This window comes from Prionailurus bengalensis, chromosome A1, assembly GCF_016509475.1.
Source record: "Prionailurus bengalensis isolate Pbe53 chromosome A1, Fcat_Pben_1.1_paternal_pri, whole genome shotgun sequence".
Lineage (NCBI taxonomy): Eukaryota > Metazoa > Chordata > Mammalia > Carnivora > Felidae > Prionailurus > Prionailurus bengalensis.
In genome coordinates, this window is record NC_057343.1 from 180,256,002 (window position 1) to 180,280,605 (window position 24,604).

Below are 24,604 nucleotides of genomic sequence, written 5' to 3' on the forward strand. Positions count from 1 at the left end.
TTCTTACATTACATGACTGTGATGCCTATGGTAATAACAATAATAGCTAACATTTCTGAGTTCTTACTAAATACCTGGCACCTTGCTAAACGCATTAACTCATCTCACAATGTGATGATCAATATTACAATCTCCATTGTTCACATGTAGAAACTGAAGCCCAGAGAGGTGAAGTAACTTGTCCAGAGTCACACAGTTAGAAAGTTAGGGAAAAATGATTCAAACCCAGCAGTCTGGCTCTAGAGCCTGCTCCTCACCCAGGCAGACTCAACAGGAACACAGATCTCCGGCTGCTACTTGCCAGCCTCTTTCCGTATGTCAAGATACATAGACCCCGACTTCAATTGAGCCAACTTCTAACTGCCTTCAGTGACTTCTGATCTTTTCTCTCCTTTTTAGAAAATCTTCAGTGCTATGTATTCATGACTCCCTTATCTTTTCTGCATTCCTTTGCAATTTCATCAACCTAAGCCCACTGCAAATTTATATAATGGTTTCCATTTGATGTTATTTTTTTTTCCCAGGATTACATCTCTTCTTTTACCAACAGAGATAATAAAACCCCTTTACTCTTGACCTCCTGCCTCCTGCTTCTTTTAAATAGCCATTTCATCTTAGTCCAAAAAGCGGCAATTAGACTGCTCAGGAAGTTTGGTATTTAAAAGTGGAAAACTGTCAAATTCAATTCATTTCACTCTGAAAGCTCCCAGTATGAGAGGCTGTATAGCAGAGTGTTTGGGGATCAGACAGACTTGGGTTTGAATCTCAGTTCTGCTAATTTGAGCTGGGTGACCTTGGGCAAATTACCTTTATTCTCTGAGTTTCAATTTATTTATAAAATGTGGCAAACTTCATAGTACGTGTTTGAGGTATAAATAAAGTAATGCAGGTAAATCCCTTGATATTAAGGGTTGGAACATAGTAAGCCCTCAATAAGTGGTGGCTGCAATTCATATTCCCCTGGGTCTGCATCAGCATTCAGGCTAGGCTTACAGATTCTCAGCACGTAGCAGAAAATGCAGTATAAGGCAATACATAATCTAAACTCTGGATGATATTGAATGTCACCTAAAAAAATGTATAGCATATATGCAAATAGAAAACTTTCAAGATGATAAACCTGTGCTAAGCAGTAAAAATGCAGCCACAAATCACCTACTGTTAATTGCTCTAGTGCCAGGCAAGTGGAGGGAATCTCTAGGAAAGTGTCTTCTGGGCTCAAACTAAGCAGTGGCTTATAATTGAAAAGACAAAGTCAGTCTTCCCTTTATGGGCCTGGCAAAGATATTAATCCATCCAACCTAAACACACTGCAAATAGTAGTGATTTTTCTTCTTTAATAATTACAGGCTGTGATACCTGGATGGATCTTGGAGTACTTTCTATAAGTGAAATCTTGTACATAAGCCCTGTTATATCTAACATAGTGGAAGGAGAGCTGGAAAGCTGGCGGGGGGCGAGGGGGGGTTGCTTCTTGCTTCACTCGAGCCCCTATGCCAGCCCTGGGACTTTGCAGAATGCCATTCAGAACCGATCCCCCACAATGTTTCCAGAATAATAATAGAACATACCATACATGAGATGATTTTCAGTAATAATATATAGACACAGCATTTTCAAACACTGAATCAAATTATGCTGAAGGCATCCTCTTTTTTCATTCAAGGTTCATTCCTTTCATTCAAGGTTTCAAACAAGGTTCGACCCTTGTTTTGATCTCAAGCAGAAAAATCTCCCTTTGATGTGAATGTCTTTTTTTTCCCCCTTAAGTTTATTTTCTTATTTATTTTGAGAGAGACAGAAAAAGTGCAAGTGGGGGAGGAGCAGAAAGAGAGGGAGACCGAGAATCCCAAGCAGGCTCTGCACCATCAGTGAGGAGCCCGATGCCAGGCTTGAACCCACAAACCATGAGATTGTGACCTGAGCTGAAACCAAGAGTTGGATGCTCAACTCTGAGCCACCCCAGGTGCTCCAGTTCTTTAAAAAATTTTATACTATATTTCCTCTGATTCATGATTGTCTCTTATTTTTCAAAATTCTATTTTTAAAAGTTTGCTTTGCTTCGCAGAGTTCTCTTTCCTCCAAGTTGCTTCTCTTCTGTTTTCTTGTTTTGCACTATTTTTTTACATTCAAATTGTTCTCTGTTCTCTGGAATGGGTGATGGTATGTTCATATTTTGGTGTGGGTAACTGAAAGGCTGGTTGCCAACTCTGAGCATGTGAGTAGAGCTTGTGGTCTGTGAGCTTCTCTGCAGGGTGAACCAGTTGGGACAGTTAGCCAGAGAGTCTCAAATACTCAAATATACAAGTCTTTTTTTTTTTTAATTTTAACATTTTTAAATTCTTTTTGTTTTAATTTTTTGAAAGAAAGAGTGAGCACAAGCAGGGAAGGTGCAGAGACAGAGGGGTATACAAAATCCAAAGCAGGCTCCAAGCTTTAAGCTGTCAGCACACAGCCTAACACAGGGCTCGAACTCATGAACTGTGAGATCATGATCTGAGCCAAAGTCAAATCCTTAACCAACTGAGCCACCCTGTTACCCCTATACAATTCTTTCTTCTTGTGCTGCTCAGATTCCACACACAGGCATTCTCTCACCTCTTGCCTGAAGGATTAAGCGCCAGCTGTAGCCTTCCAGAAGCCAAGTGGGACAAAAGTGTCTGAAGCTTCTGCTTCTAGGATGCATACTTTGATTGATACCTTGTTTCTAGTATGGCATCATTGACTTCCGTTTTGATGAGTGTCTCCTAGTCCAGCCCTGTTTTTTGTTTTGTTTTGTTTTGTTTTGTTTTATATTAAATTTAATTTACTGTCAAATTGGTTTCCATACAACACCCAGTGCTCATCCCAGCAGGTGCCCTCCTCAATGCTCCTCACCCACTTTCCCCTCTCCCCGACCCCCCATCAACCCTCAGTTTGTTCTCAGACTTCAGCCTCTACTACAAAGCTGTTTTGTCTTTATAGATTAAACCTCCAGTGACCCAGCTGCACCGAGTCAGGCTGCTTCAACAGACTTGCAACCCGTCTTCCTTGTTATAGTTCCTCTCCATCATCCCACCTCCAGGGGGACCTGGTACTACCACTTTCTGAAACGTTGGGGGAACCTTTGCTTTAGATTGGATGGATGAGTTCTCAGCTTTCCCCAATGCCAGCCTATGAATTACCTTTCCTGGGCCTGCTAAGTCACTTATTCACTTTCCATATGATATCCACCTTCTTTTAGAATCCTCCCTTATCTTCCATGTCAGGTTTTCATGAGGGAGCAAAACCTGGGACTACAGTTTATGTATCACCTTTACAAGGGGTTTCTACACCAAATTTTTGAGTTTAAGTGTTTATAAGTGAGCCGATATCATTCAAAATATTACAAGTTCATGTGATAACGTTAAATAACAAAAAATGTGATTGTGTAATGCAAATGGCTGAGGTTTTGAAAAGAGTTCCAGTGCAACCCCTAAGTTTACAGAAAGAAAAACTTCAGCACTGAGAAAGGGGGATGGGGGTGGGGGGTGGGGGAGGTCATGTGACCAGTGGCAGGTAAAGTCATCAGAGCAAAAATGAAAAACCAGTTCTGCTGAGCAAGTCCGGGTGAACAGCTTCCTCCACTCCAGCAGGCACACAAGCAGCCTTGGTCCTTGCGTTCATCCCAAGAACAATCCCAGCTTCTCCACCTGCTTTGTCTTTAGATCTCTTTAGTAGGAAGATAAAGATCTCAAGGTCACAACTACAGAGTTAAATCCAAAGACATTTTTTTTTAAGCCAAAAAATAATGCATTTTCTGACCGCAGAAACAGCTACAATCTATGGATGTTACTATTTTTCCCTGCTCTGTGTTTCTATGTAAGAGGCCTTTTAAACTTCTTTCTTATCTCAAAGGAACCACAAACACTTAGCTAGAAAGAAAATATCCTAACTTTCAAAAGATAGTGACAATATCATCTAAAGTAGAGTCACCTCTTTCTATGACCCCTTGAGGCAATGTGATTTTCCTTTTTTTCTTAAACCTGGAAATTGCTTCTTTCTTTTCTTTTTTTTTTCTTTTCTTTTGAGAGAGAGAGAGAGAGAGAGAGGAGAGAGAGACAGAGGGAGAGAAAGAATCCCAACCAGGTTCCACACATAGCACAGAGCCTGACGCAGGGCTTGATGCCATGACTGTGAGATCATGACCTGGGCCGAAATCAAGAGTCAGATGCTTAACCAACGGAGCCACCCAGGCACCCTGGAGACAATGTGATTTTCTTATGAGTTCTAGGCTTAGTGCTATCTGCCTTCTTTCTTCTTGTTTGAAGTAGTTTCCATCCGGAAAGATTTGACTTTAACTGTATAACACTACATTGTGGGGAGCAAGTGACAGAGGCTGCCAGGGATTCAGAGGAGGGGGAACTGGGGGTCAGCAAAGTCTAGCAGGGGGCTTTGTCACTCCCCATCATCTCTGCCTCTCCTACCCACTGGGTGACTTCCATTTCCCAGGTAGGACTTAAGCAATACCTTCATGTGGTCATAGGTGTCTCTGAACCATAAGTTAGCCTTCTTGACAAGGGGGGAGTTTGAGTTGGTGGCAGAAAGATATAATAAAGAAGAAAAGAAGATATGGGTCCTCATCCTGACACTGCTATTACCCAACAGTCTTGAGGTCATACCATATGCCAGGAACTGTGCATGTAGATTTGAAACCTATAATCTTACTTTTTTTTAAGGCCCATTGAAGTCCAAGATGAAATATGAGAATCGAGAGGTTTATAAACTTGCCCAGACATTATCCACTCCTAAGTGGACACGCCTGAACGCAAGCTCAATTCTGTCTAATTCTGGGCTCTTTCCAAAGCATGGTGGTGGTGCTGGGAGGTGAGAGTGCTTTGGATTCCAGGCTTATAACTACCACCACCTCCATCTTTTAGGATCACAGAAATGAATAGATGCAGCAGCACTTTGTAGATGATAAATCATTCTGAAAATTTGTCCAAAGTTAACAATAAGACAAACATTTGTGTGCACAGCTGTTTATAGCATATTGTATTGCTTTTAATATCCAAATGCACCAAGCAAGATAAATATCCCCAAGTCTGGGATCCTATTACATAAACGACAGCTTATCCATGCAATAGAGTAGGAGAAGGTAGATATGCCTTGACCTGGACAGATATCTTTAACACACTCAGTAAAAAGAGACTACAGAGCACCATTCATAAGCCCATTTATGTTTGTGAAAAAATATTTTTCTATGTCCAAAAAGTCTGTAAAAATAATGATACCCCAGAGCAGAGGTAAGAACGAGAGATGTGAGGTTAGAGGGATAATTTTACTTCCTGTGGTTTGTTAGAATTTTTCATAATAATCATATACGATAATAAAGAATATAGAAATTTTTCCCAACCGGAAAAGAATGAATGTCAGTCTACACACCCAAGAAATCGTATTCACAGGGATGGAGTGGATACACAGCAGGGGCCACAGTGTGCTGCAGGCAGGCCTGTGGTGAGGCGCGAGGGCACTCCCCATCCCCTAGACCTCCCACCCCATGCCAAAGCTGCCATAGAATCCTGGTGCTCACAAGTTGAAGTTGTCACTGTTACTGAGCTGACAAAAGAGCGCTACAAAGTAACACGGATTAACCCTTTTAAAAAGGCACAAGTATGAAATGTTTTATCCATTTATCAAATGCTTTTAACTTCCATTTTCTAGAAGGTAGAGGAAAAAATCTACTTAAAGCAACCAGGAAAAAGCACAAAACCATCACGTCCAACAACAAAAAAATCCCATTGTGCTTAGAGAGAAATGTTGCTGTTATTCAGATCCTGTAAGTTGCTTTGTGGGAACTTTTATTAAAATACACTGGACCCTCCAACCTGCAGCCTAGAGCGAAAAAAATTAAGCCTTCTTAGGTCTGTAAGTCTAACATCTCAGCGCTGATGAATGGAGACTGGTTGGACCGACTTATGAAGATGTACCACGGAGATGCTCTACTTTTGTGTTCAGTTCTTCAAAACAGGAGGAGTCTATGAGATTGTATAAGGAGAAGTGGATAAAGAACACAAGTAACAATTGTTGAATTCTTACTGTGTGCCAGACTATGGACTGTGTGCTTTGTATTTATAATTTCAGTGTGTCTTGGGAAAACCCTGGGACAAGTATTACCCCAATTTAAGATATAAAATAAGATTTATTCTGATTGTTAATACCAGTCAGTATTTATTGAACACTTAATGTATGTCATTTACCATAATAATACTGTTTTACATGAACCATCTCATATAATTCACAGAATAATCTTAGAAAACTTCTATTCTAATTCTTCCTATATTACAAATGAGGAAATTCAGAGGTTAATGTAACTTGTCCTAAGTCACAGAATTACAAGTGATGGAGGTGGATTTGAATACATGTCTTCTTGGTTGCTAGGCTTATGTGTTGTGTACACAGGTATTTATAGAAATTTTGTATTATTTACAACATCTAAATGTAACAAGCAAGATACATGCGCAAATGGCCCTACAGCAATGGGCTCCTTTAAGATTTCCATTGTAGAAATGGAAGTTTGTGAACTTTTTGTAATATTTCAAAAAAAATTTAACAGAAATTGTACACTCATTCATCCTTAGTATCACCACACGGGCTTATTAATTACAATGTCAAGATTTCTTGTTTGCATGAGAACTACAGGTCAATACTCTGTTTAACTCTGCTGGTCAGAAAATTCAGAATGGTGCTTATATATTATTTTTTTTTTTAATAATGAGTCAACACATCACTGAACGTTTAATACATGTTTCTTGTTTGGGAGACAATGTATTTTAAAACGTGCATCCAGTGAAAACCGGTGGGTGAAAACTTCTTGGTGGTGACAACATTTTCTATTATTTATCCAGAAAGTCATTCAAAATGTGGCTTCTGTGTCTCCATGCCAGGGCTGCCTGATGAGCTTTCTCCCTCCCTCCATTACTGACCTCCTCTCCATCCCCTCCATTGGCAGCCTAGTGTTTCTATTCTCTTTCCTTTGTTTAATTTTGCTTTATGCCTTTGCTTTATCACCATACTTCATCCCTGATGCCAGGATGGCTTCAGCCACAGGCAGAGAAGTTGCCTGTGGAGATCAACATGATTCTTCCCCACCCCAAATGAATTCCCAAATATATCTCCAACTGTTTATTGATACTTGAAATTCCATGGAGAGAATGTCATTCTTTGACTTAAGGCTAATTCTCTCCTGTTAAAATGCAGCCCTGATTGAAAACTTTAAAACATTAGAATACAAACCCCTGTGAGTTAAGAGCCATAATGCATCCACTACTATAGGTTGTACATCATCCCTGAATTCCTTGAAGATAGGGATTAAATCTGGTTATTGTTTTAGGTTCAACACCTAGCACAAATACCTGGCACACAATAAGGAATCACCACATCAATTTAATTTAATTAATTAATTAGAAAAGCTCACATGAAGTGTCAGGTAATTTGTCAAGATGCAAGGAGAGGTTCTTAGATGAGGGGATGGAATCAGAATGGAGCTTCCAGGCATGGACTTCCTCAATTGTACTGATAACACAGCTTGACCTCATACAATGACTAAAGGGTTCTTGGACAGGAGAAAAGAGGAATAAAAAAAATATACACAATCTTCCACTCTCCTTCCTACAGTGAAAATACCCATAATCACCCAGCCATCCTCCAGAGAAAGAACATAGACATCAGACAGCTCACTTTGTGATGAGTGATCTAGTTTCCTCACCAGGACCTCCCCAAATCAAAATCCTATTGTCTTCTTTTTTTTTTTTTTGTAAAATGGAAGCTCTCCCCACAAATCCCTCCCAATTCAGGTAGGCACAAAACTAAGTTAAGAGACAGATCTCATGAAACACCCCAGTATCCTATGCCTCAGCCAAAACTCAGAGCCCACTCTCACTGACTGCTTAGGAATTGCTAACACCAGAAACTTTAGAAAAATTACCATCAATGTGAGGCTTTAAAATCTTCCTGTCCAACCTCTTTTCCTTTGCCGGGAAATTATGGAGAAAGTAGGCCAATTTAAAATGTAAGAGAATTGACCAGCAAAAAGCAATAAATCTGAGGAATAAATGTGAATCCTCTGATCTACGTGTGCAGTTACACAGACATCAGTGCTGTTTTTTTAGCTCAGACTGGATATAATTAAAACCCTCTCCAGAATCTCATCTCAGAACAAGCAATAGAGGCTGTGCATCTCTCCATGGTGCTGATAAAACACTGCCTTCTAGAACTAGGGCATTTCTCCTCTTGAGAAGTATGAAGTCTCAATCTCTCTCTCTCTCTCTCATGCTCTCTCTATATCCTTCTCTCTGTCTCTATATCTCCGTCTCCCTTGACCACCACAGTGTGTGTCTTTGCTTTAATTTTGATAAATCATTTGCAATTTACTTTATTGTTCCATAATTGTAATGATGATTTCAATATATTTTTACACTCCTATCATGTGTCTGATATTTACTATCATCCCCACCCAACTCTTTTTGGAAAGTTTAGGTTGTATGTTCCCTCTTCTACCACTATCTCTCTGTGGCCAACCTATTTCCCACAACAAATTTGGAAGGGGGAGAACTAGTTTATTTTCTGATTTATTATAAATTTTCCAATTTGATCTATGGTTCCTGGTGGTTTTTCTAGATGAAAAGAAGATGCCCACCTTACTTCCCAGTCTCCATAATATACTCAGCACCACCACTTATAACCCATATCTCTGATCCTTCCCTGATCAGCTGCAAACAGGAAAGCCTTTCTTCTGAATGTTCAGCTCCTTTATATGCTCAGCCAGTGACAGTCCAGCCTAAGTGGTTAGTATAACCAACTCAGCTTGAAACAGATCTATGTGTTTATTCCTAGAAGTACATTAAGCGTTTCTTTCCAATGAGTGTGTGGGATCTAGAAGTAGTATTCTGCTTTCAGTGTTCCTAGGTCTAGAGATGAATTTAGAACTTTGGGGCAGTGCCTAAACATTGAGTTGCCGCCCCACCCCAAACTCCTATCCTACAAAAATGAAATAGCCAGGGTAGCACTCATTATCACTATCTCCAGAAACATACTTTGAGTATCTATTTTAGTAGTTGATACTATGGCTGCATTTCTAGAATAACCTAGGGACTTTCTAAATATATAAATATTTTCTTTTTAAATTTTTTTTTTAATTTATTTTTGGGACAGAGAGAGACAGAGCATGAACGGGGGAGGGGCAGAGAGAGAGGGAGACACAGAATCGGAAACAGGCTCCAGGCTCCGAGCCATCAGCCCAGAGCCTGACGCGGGGCTCGAACTCACAGACCGCGAGATCGTGACCTGGCTGAAGTCGGACGCTTAACCGACTGCGCCACCCAGGCGCCCCAATATATAAATATTTTCATGTCCAGGTTCTACCCCAGACTAACTCTAAATCTCCAGGCATTGCTATTTTTTTTGAAAGCTCTTCATATAATTCTAATATGCAGTGGAACAGAATACCACTGACTTACTAGGTGCCATGCTCTGTCCTGAGTTCTGGGGATTTTGGGACAGAGAAAGCCTAGTACCTGCTTTTAAGAAATAAGTCCATTGGCAGGGTATTACTAGGGAAGAGCCATACAGTGAGGAAAGGCCATAACAGTGTTATCACAAAGTGCTGAGTAAACTCAGAAAAGACATAAAAAACCTAATCTAGGGGAATCTGGGATGATGTCCTGAGGGAGGTGCTATTACAACCAGCCAGGTAAAATCTGCACTTGATATGCTCTTTGCTATAATAAGTAGGGCTTTATAATAAGAGTGCTTTTCTCTAATAAGAGTATAATCTACCAACACATTACTAATCCTTATATATTCTTCCAACCCCTTTCCCTTAGCCTGTGTCAAGTCTCACCCCGCTCACATACATTCTTACCTGCTCCCTGGAATTCTGATTATGATCTTCCCATAATCACAATGTCTTCATAAAACAGAGTTTACCACATCTTAGCCTTGGACTGCAGGCCACTCCTTGAGGAAGTTCAGCCCTTTGAGTCTGGTGAGGTTTTATTTCTTTCAGGCACTAACCCAGCTATCCTAATCATCTGCAGCCAGCTCATCCTTCCCACAGAGAGCAATCAGATGGGTTTTTACCTGTGTTTGAGATCCCCTTCTCCCCCTGGTCACCTGCCAATCTCCTACTCAAATAAAAAAAAAAAAACAGTTCAATAATCATCTTCAGGAAGCCTTTTCCCACTTGACCTCTCTCAACCCCTACCTCACCCTAGGTAGGGTTGGTTGTTTTTTTTTGAGTTCTCACAAAACCTTACTCAATATTTCTTTGAACTAAGGTACCACATCTATCAATTTTGAGTGTCCTAGTGTAGCATCCACATGACATAGCACCAAGTACATGTATAAATATGTGAAGCGAATGTGTCAATGGATGGATGGATGATTGGACAGATGGATGGAAGGATAAATATGTGGGAAAATGATACTCCTAAATTTATTTTGTATCTTATCAATTCAGAGTTTAGTGCAAAATAATAGATGTGCTAAGTTATCTCTTCTCAAAGCAAAGATGCTTTCTTTTTCTTACACGCACTCTTTCTTTTCTTCTTTCACTGTTTACCCTATAACCAAGATGCGGTGTTATAACTTGTCTTTCAGAGTAAGTTTCAAGTAGATAAATAATTAGTCTTCTGAGGGTATTTTGGAAGATTATAACTATTCCTTTCCAACCTTCCCTGAATTGTGTCATTCCTTGCCCCTAGATATGAAAGCATTCCCTCTGCTCCCTAAAGACTGGTTCTATTCACAGAAGAAAAAATATTCCACTTTTCACAGAGGTTGCTTTCAGACTCTACTTATCATATTTCTAGCACCTCTCCATGAGTTTCTTTGAAGCATATCTGCCCTTTATTACCTACCCACAGCCACAGTGACAGTCAAGCCAGAGGAAGACATAAACAATACCAGTCTTGTCTCCATTTATACATTTCTGATACCTCACAAAAATGTGTATGACAAATTATAATGTCTAACAAAATCAACTAACTCTTTTATCTCCTAAGATTACACCTCTAAATTATGTGGAGTTTTAAAAAATTCACTATTTACTGCACAAACATTATCAAAAACAAAAATGACATCGTATACCCATAAGCCCAGCCCTGAAACATATCTAACTTATTGTTCTATAATGCCTTCAAGTCTTTTTCATGAAACTCTATGCAGCATGTAGACAATTTGTTTCCTGCTTGTTCCACTTAACATGGCATAAACATTTTTATTATCATACTTTTTGGCCAGAGGGAAGGCTCTGTTTGTACTTACCCTCTGAGGTGGTATAGGGGAAAGATTTAGATATAGACAGATTGAATTCTGGTTCTGTCAATAACTTGCTAGGTAGCCTAAGTCTATTTACTTAAACTCCTGTAAGCCTCAGTTTGTTCATCAGTAACATGGGCACGATAACAGCTAACTCACAGAATTGTGGTAAAAATTGACATCTGTATATATGTTGCTTGACAGTGTTTGGCTTAAAACAGGCATTCATGGATGTGTGACTCAGGCGTAACAGTAATATTTTTAAAACATGGATCTATCATGAATTAGAATACAAAGTACACACAAATAATTAAGATAAAACACAAGGTTGAATTAAAGTAAATTCCACCTTTGGGTTCCACCCCCAGAACACTGAGAGTTTATATTCACTCGCCTGAAGTTAGAGATACTTAGGTAGAAAAGCTTGAAAATAACTGAAATCTATCAGCACTCTTTCATAGATATATTTGAGCGATATGCCTCAGATCACAGACTGTCAGGACTAGAACTGGAAATAGAGCTCACGTGTTCTCAAAAGCTGCTGAAAGGCTTTAATACCAAATATCACCTTTCCTGTTACCACCACCTCAACCGATACGGCACAAAAAGGAGACATGATTAATCAATTAATCAAAACTTTTTTCGAGGGATTACACTGTGGCAAAATGAAAGAAGAAACATAGACTAGGTATCAACATGGTAGTCACGACTAACAAAATATTAGGAAGCAGTAAACTAATGCTCAGAGAGGCCATGGAACTTCTCCAAGAGCACACACTTAGCTAGCAGTGAACTTGGGAGGCTGAATCCACATCTGCATGTCCCCATAATCTTTCAACTAGAATTTAACTTAATGAAAATCATCAGATATGTTCTGACTGCCCAATCTGTGCCAGGTGCTGTGTAGGATATGGCAGTGAACAAGATAGATACAATCCTGGCATCCAAGGGGCTTGTTGTCTAGATGAGAAAACAGACCACTTAAAGGTGAGCAAAGTGTGGTGAGTGTCAGGTAAGGGAAAGCACTTACAATGTTTGTAAAATATTCGGGCAATGAGGACATGTAAATGTGAGCCTCTACTCTTTGTCCCCAAATTCAATTACACTATAGGTTAAACATGCTTACACAGGCTGGCCTGGGAATTTGACTACCATTACTCTTCTGCATCATTTCTATGGGAAAATGTGTGCTGAATTCTAAACTGATTCAGGAGCACAACAATGCTCAAAGCTGGGAGCACAACCATAGTCAAACTTGGTACCTGCTTTTTATATGATGTTTTAATGCATCAGCAGCAGATTTACCTTTCTCATTAGCTTCTGCTGACTATCAAACATAAAATTAGCATCAGCGTGTATTTCTAGAAAGTAGAGCAACTGGGATGGGAGGATCAATCAAACCACAAAGATTAATTATTGAGTATCTGCTTGGAATTCGGCACTGTGCCCAGAAAGTGCAGAAATATAGAAGAAATATAAGACTGGGTCAGCCCTATCCTTAGAGAGCCTGTGAACCAGATATAGGATATCCTATATCTACATAGGAGTAATTCCAGGAAGTAATAGGTTGTGTCAAAATTTCGAGAGACTGGGGTGGACATATGACTGTGGAATGGTTAGGTGAATCAGAGATCAGGGAAGTTAAGCCCGGCTTCAAAAGACAGCTACAATTTGGATATTTGGGGAGAATTCATCATGGCAGTGGGAGGAGGTTCATCGTGGAGAAAGGCATAAGATAAGATGGGTTCTGAAATAATTAATAGACCATTGAGACTAATGTTGGGAGTATTGGGGAATTAGGTCTTACAGGTAGTTCTGAATGAAAGAGCATTTTGTCTTAATCACTTTTGTGTTCCCAATGCCTAGAATGGTACCTGGCAAATAATGGGTCCTCAGTTAATATTTAGTGAGCTGTGAAATAGAAAGACAATGCATTAGTTGAAAAGAGAAAATAATTTTTAAAAAGTGCTAGTCCTCTTTCAACATAAACCAGACAAGCATAACATGATAAGAACAAATGTAAAACTGCACATAATTAAGGGCTAAATGTGATAGTAAAGCCAAAAGCTGTCAGAATGCAGCAGGGAAAGTAAGACAGGGCAAAAGAATCTGTGATGATTTTTTTCTTTTTTTTTTTTTAGATTATTTATTTATTTTGAGAGACAGAGAGGGAGGGAGGGAAGGGGAGAGAGAGAGAGAGAGAAAGAGAGAGAGAGAGAGAGAGAGAGAGAGAGAGAGAGAATCTCAAGCAGGCTCCACGCTTTCAGCACAGAACATGACATAGGTCTTGATCCCATGAACTGTGAGATGATGACCTGAGCCAAAATCAAGAGTCGGTCACCTAACCAACTGAGCCACCCAGATGCCCCTCACCTGTGATGATTTCTTAATGGAAGAGGCAATTTCGTCAGGTTTATTAGGAAGGGTAAGGTTTGGCTCTCAGAAATCACAATTCAGACGCTCACAGGGTGAGGCAGATAACACAGACACGAGAAACCTATCATCTAGAAGCATGACAGGAAGTGATGGCACTGTGGCTTTTACTAAATAAGTTGGTGAGCCAGACAAAATATATGTGTGGACTAGATTCAGGCTGTGAATCACCAAGTGGACAACTGGACGGCGAAAAGAAGAGAAAGAGTACATTCCAGACGGAGGAAAGGGGTAAAGGACAAAGAAGACAGAGCATGAAGGCCTGGGGGGAGCCCCCAGAGACTGGTCTCACTAGAATGCAGAATGTTGGCTGAAGACAGTAGGAAATGGAGTTGCAGGAGAGAAAAGCTAAGCTGAGTTTGGATTCCAGGTAGAAGAAAAGGTAATAGATGGAGAGTCAAAGATAGCTTCAGTATGCTGTGTTGCTTGGAGAAACTGTGCTGAAATTAAACATTTTATTTTCTAATCTGAGCTGCTAAATCAATGATCTTTATCTCTAAGACCAATGTTGCCTGGAACTTCCTGAGAATATGTCCATTCTAGAACTCTTCGATTGTTTTCTGAAAACTTTTCCTGTTCTATTGCCAGCTGCTCCCCCAGATTGTATATGACAGTTGGGGCGCTATAGAGAGCGCTGTGGATCAAAAGCATCTTCAAACACAGAGCAATTCCTTCCTTGCTTAACACATTTCACTTAAGGATTTACATTTACACCAGTTGAACAAATCAAAGTTATGGTTCCCTCAGTAACTGTAACCTGGACCAAACATTGCTATATTTTTCTGCTGCCAAGCAGGCTTTTAACTCATGCCTCCCAACTGTGAAGGGGAGATTTAATTCAGACATTATGCAAGAAATGCTTTTTGGAAAGCAAGTGGCTGGCCCAGCGAAGGTTTCATGTAAATGGCTGTTCCTTGCAACATGTGCTTTTATGCAAAGGTTCCCTGCAGACAGAAATCTTCCAGAGCCCCTCCACAGTCTTTCATGGTGAACAGAGAGGTACCTTCTCCACTCCTGCAAGTTGTCACACTAGATCATTCATGGGTCAGAGCCCAGCTTTGTTATATTGAAGGCACTCAGTGTCAGTGAAAGGCACTACATGGAGCCAAGACTGGATGACAGAGTAAGGCAACTAGGGCACTTGCCCAGGAGGCAAAATTTAAGGGGCATCAAAAAACTCAGTAACAGATACAAATCAAGTTTAATGTCATATTTTTAGAAATAAGAATTAGTGCAAAAAATCCATAATGAACAGGAGTGCCTGGGTGGCTCAGTTGGTTAAGTGTCTGACTTTGGCTCAGATCATGATCTCATGGTTCATGAGTTCAAGCCCTGCATAGGGCTCTGTGCTGACAACTCGGGGTCTGGAGCCTGCTTCAGATTCTGTGTGGGTCTCTCTCTCTGCCCCTCCCCCACTTGCACTTTGTTTCTCTCTCTCTCTCTCTCTCTCTCTCTCTCTCAAAAATAAATAAACATTAAAAATTTTTGAAAAATCCATAATGAACTAAATATCAAAATGTATTTTTTTAAATATTGCATTGATATATTATTTTTTCTTGATTACAGAATTTTGGTGCCCTCTTACACTTTGCCATCATCCCAGGCAAGTACTTCATTTGCCTTACCCTTTTCTGTCCCTGAGGGGTAGTCCAGGTGGGTGAGGGACAGAACAGAGAGAGCAAATACGGAGAGGCCATTGTGGATTTGGCTGTAGGCAAACTCCTTTAAACTTTGGTCATGGCAGATAAAGGAATATTGAAGAACATCTCAAGAAGTATTTCTAGTTGGTATTGATGGAACAAAATGTGTTGGATTATTAATTTTATTGGAGAGAATTTTAGTCAACCATCAACAAAAGCTGTCTTCTAATTTTCCAGGTGGATTCTCTGAGAATAAACGACACAAGGACCATCTGGTAAGTTATGCCAAACTACTCACTTTCCAAGCCTACCAAGCAAAGATCAAGTGACATTCAAGTCCCACATGTTGGCCGAGCAAACATCGCATGGACAGTGTTGTCAAATAGCCCAAGTGAAATGCTATAGCCTGAAAAGTCCTTGAGCCCAGTACAGGCTTTTATGCTCTTCCACATTCCCAGTCTCCAGAGCCTAGTCCTGGGTTAGTGCATGCTAACATTGGTTTAATCAATTGCTCATTCAGTGGGAAGTTACATTTTGCCTCCAGACAGGCTGGAGCACTTCACAGGGTGGAATCCTCCAGTAAGGCCAATCATCTGTTGGCAGATTTTGCTATTGTCTCTGATAAAGCAGAGAAAAACCCTTATCTAACAGAATCCCTTCGCATTGGACTAGGCATGCTTTGGGGAACTGTTCATCCTCAAAATGCATTCTTTGCAAGTGAGCAATCATTCCTCAAATACTTCAAAGATAAGCTTTTAAATTTTTCTGAAATATTGTTAGCTTCATGGACAAGTTGCAAAAATGGTACAGAAGTTCCTATGTATCCTTCATACAGCTTCCCTTAATGTTAAAATCTTAATGTTAACATAACCAGAGCACAATTACCAAACCAGAAAATTCACATTGGTACAACATCATTAACTAAACTACAGACTTTATTCTAATTTTTCCAGCATTCCTTCTAACATCCATTTTTTGGTTCATGATCCATTTCAGGATCCCACATTGAATTCAGCTGTCATGTTTCGTTAAGTCCCCTCCAATCTGTGACAGTGTTTCATCTTTCATGACCTTAACTTCTGAAGGGTACTAGTCTGTCATTGTTTAGAATACCCCTCAGTTGGGGCTTGTTGAGCATTTTCTCATTATTAGATTGAGGTTGTGCATTTTTGGCAAGATTCCCCACCAAAGTGATGTTGTCCTTCTCAGTGCATCTTATCAGAAGGCGAATGATGCTGATATGTATCTTTCCTGGTGATGCTCCTTTCATCACCTGGTTAAGGTGGTGGCTGCCAGGTTTCTCCACTGGAAAGGGACTAGCTTTCCTTGTGTCATTAAAAAGTGGATTCTTTGGGAAAAATACTTTGAGATTATGCAACGACCTTGTTTCTCATCACACTTTTGCCCATCATCTTTAGTCCCCATTGGTGGTTCTTCCTTGTAACAAGATTATTGTGGTGTTTGCCTAATCAAAAGTGAATTTTAATTATCTATAAACCCTATTTAAGGTCCAAGGACCAAAACCTGTGGAGGTAAAAGACAGCACTCTCCTGTCAAATGTACCTTTCCCACAGCTTTGTGGGGTTGGACACCCAGTTTAGGTACAGCAAGACTCTGGCACCCAACTCATCATCCCCACCCCTCACCTGTGCAGGAATTGGTGCTCTCTTTCTCACTGGCCTATGTAAACACTCAATACTACTAGAGAAGAAACCATTGCCAATAAATAAGAATCACCGTGGGAAATGGAACATATTTCTATATCTCTGATCTAGGTTGAGTGTTTAGTTTGTCTTAAAATTGCTACATCCCTGGCATATCCTCTCTTTGACCATGAGAACTTGTAGACAGTAGAACCAAGTCTGTTAGGGAGAAGAAAAGCATGGCAGCAGTTTCCCTGTGCATTGGGGTTTTTATTGTTTTTGGCAATTCCATTGGGTCTCGGCAATGGTGTGCTGGTAAAAGTTTATCGACTGGCTCTCCAGGAAGACAAAAACAGAGGCCTGGATATATGGTGTTTGCCAGTTCTGTGGTATGAGGACTCCTTTCATGATTGATTTCAAGCCACCAACATGACATCACTGAACAGAGTTAGAGAAGAGATGGGCAGCCGCAGAAGAGCGTTAAACAGCATTCCTATTGCAGACACAATAGATTCAAATAACCTCACGCACACAAATAAGAATAAAGTGTAGTAAGATAATTAGGAAGGGATGTGTTTTGAATATCTATTTATCACATTTGATTTTAATATGGCTTATTTAATTATAGATACCTATATAAATTTTTAATAATGGCAATTATTTAACAAATAACTCATAAAATTCCTAAAAATTTAACACTTGGTTCCCTTGAGTGGTGTGAGCCAGCTCCAGCACACCACCTCATACAGTAGTTATCATGAACGAAATTCAGGAACACCCCAAAGGAGCCCCTGAAAAGGGAGGATGACACTTTTCTCCAGACCCTCCAGGAACCCATATGAAGTCCAGATGCCCTGCAGGGAGTGGCTTGGCTCCAGCAGCAGCATCTGTGGCCTTTTGGCAAGCCTCCTGTGGAGGCTGTGAGGGCTTCAAAGCATCTTGCTGCCACCAGGCCTGGTTCAAGATCTACTTTTGGTGCTAATAGGGTGCAGAGTCCTTCCCAGGCTCAGTACCTATTTCCCATTCATTCTCCCAGGAGGCCACTTGGCCCTTTACTCTTCTTAAAAGAATTATAGGCTTAGAACAATGGGAGGAGCATAGGAGGGAAGGGGAACAGAGAGGCAAGAAGAAAAGTCACATGTACGAAGTATGGATTATATGCCAGGTACAGTGCTGGGGTGGTTTCACAGATGTTCTTGTTCACTGCAATCCTGGCACATGGGGAAATAGCATCCCTATTTTACAGAGAGAGTATATGACTTCTCAAGATTCCCAAGCTAATAAGATGCAGATCAGAATGTATCCCCAGCTCTGCTTATCACTATAGCCTCAGCATATAGAACACTGCACAGGATAACAGCTCTAGAAGTATTTGTGGGATGGATACATGAATGTAGCCTGACCCCAAAGTCTATGCTCTTACCTCCACAGGGAAATGAAGCTGGAGAAAGTGTTCTTAAATAGTAAAGTCTGGGGCGCCTGGGTGGCGCAGTCGGTTAAGCGTCCGACTTCAGCCAGGTCACGATCTCGCGGTCCGTGAGTTTGAGCCCCGCGTCGGGCTCTGGGCTGATGGCTCAGAGCCTGGAGCCTGTTTCCGATTCTGTGTCTCCCTCTCTCTCTGCCCCTCCCCCGTTCATGCTCTGTCTCTCTCTGTCCCAAAAATAAATAAACGTTGAAAAAAAAAATTTTTTAAAAATAGTAAAGTGTACATGTGAAAAGGCAAAAGGCAATGTGATGTGTGAGGGTTTGTTGACTTGAGAATGAGATGAAGGGATTCTTGCCAGGCTCTGCCTTTTGCTAACTCTTTGACCTCATTAGGAGTGCTACCTACTCTCTCTCTGAGGCTTGGCTTCCCCACCAGTAAAAGGGGGATAATAAAACCTACCTTTCCCATGTGGTTGCCAGAAACAAATAATTATAATACATGAGAGAGCACTTTGCAGGCTAAAGTGTGCTGGGAAAGAAAGTGTATAATATGTCACCATCCATGACATCATAATGTTATTCTACTAGCCTAGAAAGGGCAAATTTAACACCAAGGAAGCAGAGGAAGAGCAAGGGGTAAAAAGAAAATGGCCTTGGACATAGCAGAAGGTAGAGGATTCTCATCTATTTCAGCTTTAATTTGGAGGCTTAATTAGCTGCTCTCTGTTTGGGATGCACCACAGACAAGAGAATTTTTGCAAGCCTTGTCTCCCTGCCTTTTGTTTGAAATATGAGGGAGCATATAGGTTAGAAGAAAACCCTGCTGCTTCTGCATGGCAGTATTGATTCCTAGGAATTAAATGGTAATTCAAAGAGGCAGCAGTGGCCTCCCTTCAACCCTGCATCAAGCAGGCTGCCTGGGATTATCAGAGAGCCCAGAACTAGGGTGCCCCTGGGGGGTGCACTTCAGAAAAAGACACCCAAGTACAGACTTGCAGAGTCTGCTTCTTTCCCACATGGCAGGTCAGAGGCAGGGCTGGACCAAGAACACCTTCTAGCCTAGACTGCTCCCTGCATCCACCATAGTCCCTTCTCCACCCATTGGAACCCTAACAGAGCTGCTGATACTATTTCCCTTTTGTGTCAATATCTGATCCCCTTCACAGGAGAGGCATGAGTGTGAGTATTCATGTGTGTGTGTATACGTGTGTTTAAAAATATGTGTACCCCACATCACATGTGCATATTCAATATATTAGACAAAGTAGTCATAGCAGGTGGGGGAAGTAGGGGAATGGGGAAAAAAAGATGGAGATAAAAGGTAAGAAACCCCCCCTCCCACACACACACACAAACAAAAACACAAGCAAGGGAGGACCTTGCACATACCAGTGATGGTAACATGTTATAAACTGAGGGTAGGTAATTCAAGCCCTGCACCTGACATCCAAGGAATGCAAAATGAAAAAAGATAATACCTTCCTAGCTCTCAGAGCAGAAGACCTGAGGGGGGAATCAAATTCCACCGCTGATTTGGGCAAATAATATTCATTCATGTATTTATTCCTACAGCAGATAGCTTCGTGAGCCAGGCATTATGAGGGGAGGGTTGCTGTAAGATTTGTCTCTGTCCTCACAACATTCCTGATCCTACAGACACAGAAGTCTGCAGAGGATGACAACACAGAAGCCACGACAAAGTGGGCACAAGCTGCTCCTAGACCACAAGAGAGGGGTCAGGGAAGAGGTTAGTGAAACAGTTTTAGCAGAACAAGAGGATGGAGAACAAAGGTGGAATTGGTAAGAGGTGAGGCTGAAAGTGTGAAGCTTTGCTCCCTGAGCTTCTGAGCTCAAAGCCTGGCAGGGGACACACACAGGAAAGTGTAACATCAAGCAATTAGTGCTATAATGTCAGTCTGAATATGCAGTTAGGAAGATACAGAGAAGAAAGCCCTGAATTCTGTTTAGGGGTTTGTGGAGGGGGAGGGGGAAGGGGGGGTGATGAAGACATGGAACTGAGAAGACTTCAGAAAGGAAATATTATCTGAGCTGAGCCTAAAAGGTAATTAGGACTTTACTTGCATAGAAAGAATGGGAATTGAGGACATTCCAGGCAAGAGAAAATAAATGAGCAAAAGCCCTCCCTACCAGTGTCTAAGCTGATAAATACAAATATCAGAAATCCCACTGACTATGACTGATAGAGTGCCTTGGTTAACCCCCCGCCCCCCACCAAGATTTAGTCGATGGGCTCAAAGAGTTTTAAAAAATAAATAAAAAGCTGATTCTGCGCATTCTCTACCTCCGTGAGGCGAGGCAGGTATAACCAATACCATCTCCTGTTCAAAATTAAGAGTCATCTTTACATACTTTATGATTGCTAAGCAGGGTACAAAATGATGACTCTTCTTTCTGTTAGAGGAGTGAAACATAAAAACGAAAAGCCTGTTTTAAGAGAGGGAAAAACACTCCCTCTGGGTTTGGCGCAAAATTAAATCTTATGAGTTACTCAGCAGCCAGAAAGGCACAGAGCAAAGCCAGTGTGAAACAGCCTTTCAAAGTAACTGGAGTTGACGGCTAACCTTGCTCAGTAAGGGGGAAAGAGGAGTTACACAGGCAGAAGTCAGGCCTTTATCCTTCACCTGAGCCTGTCCCTTTCCTATGCCAAGTGCAACTCAAGCAAGCTGGAGGAGGGAATTTAACACTATCATTAAAAAAAAAAAAAAAATCCATACCCAGGCTAAGGCAGACATCATCCCCTGAGTCATATGCCACCCAGGGTTACACTGAATAAGGTAATAACAGGAAAGCAGAGCTTCCTTATGCCAGGCCTGCTGTGCTGGGCTGTAATTACCCAAACGATGACAATCAATTGGAGACAAGCATCCTCTCCCATCCCCCAAACACACAATGCCCCCCAAAAGGAAGCTTGGCATTCTGCACTATAATTTCTAGATTTCCACGCATGGTTCTACCCCTGAGCAATGGTTCCCGCAGGTAGATATAGTCTATACTTGGGAAGGGAGACAGGCCAACAAAGCAACAGTAAAAGGGGATGGCTATGCTACTGTCAGCAGAGAAGAACCAAACAACCAGAAGAAAAATCTAAGACATTTACCCTGGGAGGCTTTTTTATTTTTCCTCCAAATTTCCAATTTTGAGAAGTCAGTGCCTATAGAAACCAAAGAGCACACCCCACAGTCTGGATTGTCAAAGTCAGATCTTTGCACCAGCCATTCCCCACTACCGCATGAAAATGAATTTATGAGTACAAATGAATGTGCTTGAAGATTTTGCCATTTTACGGTTTATTAAATGCCATATTGGAAGATGCTAGGTTTTATAGACTGGAAAGGGCTCTTTAATTGAGAAGGTAAAGGAATGAGGATGAGCCCAACCATTCTTCCATTTCCAGTGAATATTGAAAGTAAAGAAAAAAAATAGGTCACATTAGAGTGATGGTTCTTAAAGTATAGTCCTTGGACCAGTAGTATCCACATCACCTGAGAACTCAGAAAAATGAATGATCAGGTCCCATCCTCCAAATGTAAGGATGGGAGCTGTTTTAACAGCTCCTCCAGGTCAGAAAGTTAAAAACTTTCTGCAACTAGAGCTGTGGTCCTCTGCTCTGGCTGCCTCTTATCACCACCTGGTAAACTTGCCCTTGTGATGCCCCCGCCAATCCCAAGCCAATTCAGTCAGAATGGCTGGGACCAGAGCCTTGATGTAGCTGCTTTAAAAAACTCCTCTGATGATATACATGTGCAGCCAGAGTGGAGAGCTGCTACATACCAGAATAAGAGCGATTTAGATTAGATACTTGGGGACTTCTGATTGTCAGTTGAGTTCAAAGGGATAATGGCAACTAAATGAGTCTCCTTGGTGGAAGGAAAACCTTTTGAGAAGAAGAGAGGTTTCCATGTTCATGAACTGAAGAGGTTTGCTGCAAAGCTCACGTAGAGGATCAGAATCTCATACCAAACCCAATGGTAACAACTGTATTTAATAAGTCATCTAGCAAAGAGAGTTGCTCACCCAGGGAAAGGGGTGGGCTAGGCCCCATAGGCAGAAGTCATTATAAAAGCAATGCACTCAGAGGCAGTAGAGTGACACCACACCTCCCACACACCTCAAGTCCAAATGCCGCAATCCTCCAAGGGGAGCTCAGAGCCTCCCACTCACTTCTCATCTTTGAAGCCCCCACTACCCAGAGTGTGTGAGATAGCAGCCTCTTCTCACCAGTGTCTGATGTTACCCAGTGTGCAAAATGATGACAACCCATCAGAACAGAACTCTAGGAGGCCACTCCCACTGGATGGGCAGAGCCTGAGCACCTCTGCTTCACAAATGAAACATGAACTGGAGCCATCCTTCTACCCAAATCAGGGAAATGGTCAACCCATTATAAGTGTATTCCTTACATGGGGGTCCACTGGCATATCTCAACAAGCCAGGCTGTTTTCCCCCATGAAAAGGGATGTGAGGATTACTAAACTGTAAGAAATATTATAAATTCTTTTCAACAGGAAGAAGCAATATCTTTAGGATGTTCTAGAGAAATGATGAGTCAACTCTCATGTTCCTACACTGCAAGTGAGAGTAAGACCAAATTCTCCCTTAATTTTTTTTTAAAGATCAAATGGCAAAGACTGGAACCAGTTCAACAGCTGGTTGGTGAATGTACTTATAAAAACACCACCATCATCATGACAGCATCACAGAGTGAATCCTGATGATCCAAGCACTTGGGTATCATTCTCCCTCTCCCCAAGCAAAAGGGTGAGGATAGGAAGAAAATGAGAGAGAAAAGACCATGCTCTTGTATCTCCAATGCACATGATAATTCAGACTTTGGAGTCTGACTGACCTGGGTTTTAATGACCCTGCCATTTATTTGCTGTCTGGCCTTGAAAGTTAAGTCCATGAATTTCAGGTTTTTCATCTGTCAAATGAGAATAATAATCCTTAGCACCTATCAAGGGTGGGCAGAAAGAAAACAGAAATAGCATTTAGCACAGTGCCTAGAAAATAGCAAGTTAAGTAGCAGCTGTGACCATTAATTATTTATCCTTGAACACCCAACTTCAGTTCCTTTGTGAAGAATTCCTTGACAAAAATACTTACACATAGACTCACACACACACACACACACACACACACACACACACACTCACTCAAAGTTTTTATAACTCCAGTGCTGTGTAAATCCAGATTTAGTTATTATATTACTTTGCAATTGTTTATTTACATATTCTTATATATATTCATAGATTTTCTTAAGGAAAGAGACCAGGCTTGTATGTCCTCAATGACTGGCACACAGCTGGTGTATCATATATATTTACAAATGAACAAATGAATCAAGCTACTGTATTTATCTGGTAATGAGATAAGAAGCTTAATTAGGATGGCAAACATGGAAAGGACAACAGACATAGAGAAGTTGATAATAATGGTTGACTATGGGATATAAGCAGTAGAGGAATAATGTTTTGCTGTGTTTTCTAATTATAGTCAATCATAGATACAGTTCATCTAGAAATGACTTCTCTCAGAATTTTCTAGGGAGGAGAAGGGGTGGGAGGGAATGCTCACCCCAATACTTAGAAAATACTCAGTTGTTTAAGTCTACCCAGTCTTCTGAAACCAGCCCATCTAGGAAAATAGACCTCTTGGACATTACATAAAGACAAGGTGAGGCTGCCAAATGAACATGAGTTAAATCAAGAGCCTTCCCTTTCTTCCAAATCTTAACATTTCTAGTTTGTCTCCCCATCTTTACTGTTACCACCAATCCCTCTTCTGCAGACTCTGCCCTTTGGAGGCCCTTTACTTACTCCCCTGAAACTTTCCTTTTGGTGCCATCCCTGACTAATCTCTGAAGGATGTCTACCAAATACACCTTGGCTTCACTGCCGTAGCCACCCCCCAATCACCATCCTACTCCTCACCCTGAGCACTCTGTTCATCCAGAAAGAGCCTTAACCATTTCACCATTGCAGGAGATAACTAAGGAAACAAAACCAATGTAAATCAGTTAAGAAAACTGATGAGGGTTTTCTTGACTGTGCAGGCCTAGAAAACTCCCCTCCTGCCTCTGCAGACAACAGTTTTAGTAAATGGACAAGTCACCCAAAAAGTCTGCAATACATCTATACCTACATCCCAAGAAAGCTCGTCCAACAA

General features: G+C 41.1%; 1 protein-coding gene across 1 annotated transcript in view; it reads right to left on the bottom strand.

Moving 5' to 3' along the window:
• The window catches only part of DOCK2 (dedicator of cytokinesis 2), a 414,832-nt gene that overhangs the window by 237,580 nt on the left and 152,648 nt on the right, over window positions 1-24,604 (bottom strand). The window lies entirely within an intron of this gene.